Here is a 4543-nt window from a genome sequence, read left to right as displayed (position 1 = left end):
GATCACTCAGAGAAGAGAGATGAGACAGAGAAGAGAGAGAGGGGAGAGAGAGAGGAAAGAGAAGACAGAGAGAGAAGACGAAGAGAGAGAAGACGGGTGAGAATGACAGAAAGAGAAGATAGTAGGCCAAACATAGATAAAGAACACGAATAGAGAGAAATAGCAAGCGAGAAAGAGACAGAAGGCTAGAGAAACGAAAGATATCATCTTAAAATATATCATATAACTTATATACTAGTTTACCGAGTTATGATATCTTACGCTTCAGTGCGGAGTATATTCACTAAGAAATATTATATAGAAATATTGACATATAATAATTTCTACCAAGATTCCGTCATCTCCCAATCACTTCTTCGCTCACATACTCGCCCTTACTATAAATGATTAGGAATTTTAGTCTACTATAACTTTATCGTGCCCTAATTTGTCTAAGCATGCCAGAAACTGTGACAAGAAAAGTATAAAAGAAATAAGGCTAGAATAGATAATAGATCATAGAATTATTTAGAGATGAACCTTTACTGGTATTATCCATGTACAAGCATTCATAAAAACAACTGCTTAAAAATAAAATAAAGAAAAAACAAGACTACTTATTACTATAGAATCATTTACACAATCTCTCTCATCTACTATCTACTCCCGCTCTCACCCTCTCTCCCTCTTCTGCGCGTGCCCCCCCAGACTCAACGCACTTACCAACACCAGTAACTCTCTCGACTCTCCTTTCAACTACATTTCTCATCCCCATCGTGCACTCTTCATCTCACTCTCGCTCACCTTAACCTCTAGAACCATAGCCCATCCTCATTAAATCGCATCAGCAATAACCCCACAATACGCCCCGCCGCAGCGCGCCGAACCAGGATCATAGTATTTAGCCTAATCCAACCTAATGCCCCCCACCATGCAAGCTCTAACCTAATCCCCCTACCCCTCCCCCCACCCCCACCTTGACCCCTTCCCCCTCCCATCCACCTTCCCCTCCCTCGCCAACCACCCCCTCCCCCCTCCCCCCCTACCCCCTCTTACTCACACGATTTTGCTCCCGACTTCACGCCACCGAATTGCTCCCTGAAAAGCCTACTCCTACAATAATTTCACTTCAAATTTACAAACATTCACAAACATATTACAAATCTTAATGCCATAGAAAATACACCATCCATGATACAACGAAATCAGTCCACTTCCAAATCATCGTCAGTGTAGAATCACTCGACAGTGGTCGTCAGTAGTATCACTTCTCAACTGCCACCTAGCTGCCCCAACAGTTTTCAGCAAGTTGCAATTTACATTTACACAATTATAAAATTAATATAATTATAGTCAATTGCATTCCTTTATCTGCCACATAATGTAATCAATACTATATAAGCCAGTTGCATTCTAGCAAAGATGCAGGCATGGGATAGTTTTTGGCTACTTAAGCATAAAAATTAAAATAATTATATATATATTTAAAAAAAATATTGAGCACTTATATCAACTCATTATATATATCTAAATCAGGAAGTATTAAAGTATATAGCGCATCTAGAGCCAAAATATATTCTCTTCAATTTTGCCTGAACAATTATATGATCGATTTGCCAGTGCGTAAACCGCGAGCCTGGACACCCAACCCTAACTCCACCTCTTGCGCGAGGGAAGCGTGCATTCCATGCCTCTGACCAGCCAAGTGTGTCTCACCCCCCTGGCATACACAAAGCCAAAAAACTGCGCTTTATATTACTGATCCAATCCAATTAAAAACTTTATCAACTGCCACTAGCCAACTGCCCAATGAGTAACATATGTTCAGAATTTGTCCACTAAAAATCTGTAAACTATTCGATTACTGAATAGACTGAAGTCTAAAACACCGAACCACATGAAAAACTCGACTTTTGCATTATGAGTTCGTGTACACACGGTAAGCTAGACACCAATACTTTAAACAATGTTGCCACTATACAACAGTTCTAGCATCAATTATTTACAACTTACAACTCTGTCAGCTTGACAAAACCTATTACATAAGTGCTGCACGCGCTAGTACTCAGGAGGCAGTTGCAGTCTTCTCAATAAATGGTAGTTAGCGTGCCTCCTTGTCCTGCCTCGTCTCCTTCCTGTCCTTCGGTCTCCTTCCTGTCCTGCGGCCTCTCTAACTCGTGAGTCTCCTCTCCTGCTCCGGCGTCTCCGTCCTGTTAACCACATTCAAAAACAAAAACAATCTAAACACTCCCCTCTAGACGCTTATAATACATAATATTGAATGTACCATAATTACTCGTGCTATAAGGACACACCCCCTATTGACCTTGAAAGTTGCAGGATGCAATCCACAAAAATTTAGGAAAGTAGAAAAACCCAGAGTAATGAAAGTCAATGCCAAAGCTCGTTCCTAGGATTCAGAAAGAATTATTCACTGTAGGTAAGAGCTAGTATGGAAAATTAGCATGCAAGATGTTTGAATTACCAAAAAGTTAGCATGCTCCAATCCCAGCTTCATGACCTAGCACCTTGGCACCAATTATTCCTCTCTCTCTCTGATATGCCTGCAATGACATTGCATGAAACACATACAGAGTGAACGGATAACAAATAATCTAGCTTGCACCGGTATTTATACCATAGATAACCCACGTTTTAATCTTGATTTAAAATTCTAAATCAGTTTACATATTTCTACAATTCAATAGTCATTTCTAAATTAAATCGGTCTTAAACATTGTCAATTGGTTCCAATTTATGTTTTTCATAGGAACAGCTGTGTCCCTATGTCACTGACACGATGACATGTGGACAGCTATATGTTGCAATCATATACTTGTACTAACCTTGCTCAATACCTGTCCACCCAACACACGAGTCTTCATAACATGACAATATTCATATTTGCCTGCGATGTCTCATAGTCGCCGCTACTGGTACACTGTGGCTCGTTATTACGTTGGGCCTCATCAGTGCAGATGTTTCGCAGATTCTATCTGTTGGTTTTTTTCTTCGTCTTCTCCTTCTTCTTCGTCTTCATCATCGTCATCTTCTTCTTCTCCTTCTTTTTCTTTCTCCTCCTTCTTCCTCGAGATGATTTTAAACCCCTGCAAAAGTTAGTATGAAGGTTATACCCTATGGTGTGATAGATTAATGTCAAGTATCTGGCTAAAACCTGGTAGCTATAGCTTGTTGCTTGACCACCAATGGTTTGAGAGGAATCGCTTAAAAACACACCGTATGTGTAGCACTACATGCGTATAAACAGAGGAATTGCTCCGACCTGTGATTGGAGGATAAAAATAGAATTTGTGACGTTTCGTTTCACCGGTCATAGCCGCGCGTGTATTAGCCTACGAGCGATACCGCGCGTGCATATTTGCTAATTGATTAGACTAATCGTGCTTCAATAGACTCAAAATTCAAAGAGATTAAGGCCAAGACATGTGTCTATAATAGCTAGAATTTATTAAAATGTAACTCAAATCGTTCGCGCCATATGATAGTTAGTACACGTTCCTACCGGCCATATAGATTATACTAGCCGCACGTATATTATTAGCCTATGAGCGATACCGCGAGTGCATATTTGCTAATTAATTAGACTAATCGCGCTGCAATAGACTCAAAATTCACAGAGATTAAGGCCAAGACATGTGTCTATAATAGCTAGAATTTATTGAAATGTAACTCAAATCGTTCGCGCCATATGATAGTTAGTACACGTTCCTACCGGCCATATAGATTATACTAGCCGCACGTATATTATCAGCCTATGAGCGATACTGCGAGTGCATATTTGCTAATTAATTAGACTAATCGCGCTGCAATAGACTCAAAATTCACAGAGATTAAGGCTAAGACATGTGTCTATAATAGCTGGAATTTATAGAAATGTAACTCAAATCGTTCGCGCCATATGATAGTTAGTACACGTTCCTACCGGTCATAGCATAATTTAGTGTATGCGGCGAGAGTGGGCGGGGTCTATTTTTATCCTCCAATCACAGGTCGGAGCAATTCCTCTGTTTAGGAGGCATACAACAGTAAGCCTCCGCAAATTGTTCACCGTTGCACTATTTCGTCTCTAGAAAAGGTCTTTTTTGGCATTTTTTTTCTCCGAAATTCGGCAGTAGAGTGCAATAATTTGCATTATGCACGCAAGTTAGATGCCTCATGGACGTCTAGAAAGCATTAGAAATAAAATTGGTCTTGTCGTGTTGTTGTGTCATTCCGTCAGAAGGCGTAGCCACAGCAACCGGTTGGTCATTTTTGTGTTTGAAATGTGTTCACACAACTTTGCAGAAATTCGCATCATAGAGCTGGCAAGTTTTGCGCAGAGCATAGAGCATGAATCTGTACTGTAGTTATTTAACATGAATGAAGTGTATGTTGCAGGGTTCTCCCTACGTTGCGCAAACGGGGCGCGCGCGCCCCGTTTGGGAAAACTCCCCCCTGTTTCAATCGTTGCGCCCCGTTTGAATTACCTCCGCCCCGTTTAAACTCCACCACAATAAAAGTTTGACAGCGCAGGAATCGATCCTCGAGAATTCCCATACGACCA

General features: G+C 40.7%; 1 long non-coding RNA gene across 2 annotated transcripts in view; it reads right to left on the bottom strand.

Annotated features, from left to right (window-relative positions):
- Positions 1 to 2490: 2490 nt before the first annotated feature.
- Positions 2491 to 4543, bottom strand: part of LOC106818617 — a 4775-nt gene continuing 2722 nt past the window's right edge. For both annotated transcript variants that reach the window (XR_001395260.1, XR_001395261.1), the window contains exons 2-3: positions 2826 to 3086; positions 2491 to 2543 (exon numbers count right to left, since the gene is read on the bottom strand). This is a non-coding gene — a long non-coding RNA (uncharacterized LOC106818617). The remainder of the gene's footprint in view (positions 2544 to 2825; positions 3087 to 4543) is intronic.

The sequence above is a fragment of the Priapulus caudatus genome, unplaced genomic scaffold, assembly GCF_000485595.1.
Source record: "Priapulus caudatus unplaced genomic scaffold, Priapulus_caudatus-5.0.1 Scaffold2381, whole genome shotgun sequence".
Lineage (NCBI taxonomy): Eukaryota > Metazoa > Priapulida > Priapulimorpha > Priapulimorphida > Priapulidae > Priapulus > Priapulus caudatus.
The sequence above is the reverse complement of the archived record's forward strand: the minus strand, read 5'-3'. Positions and strand labels throughout refer to the sequence as shown.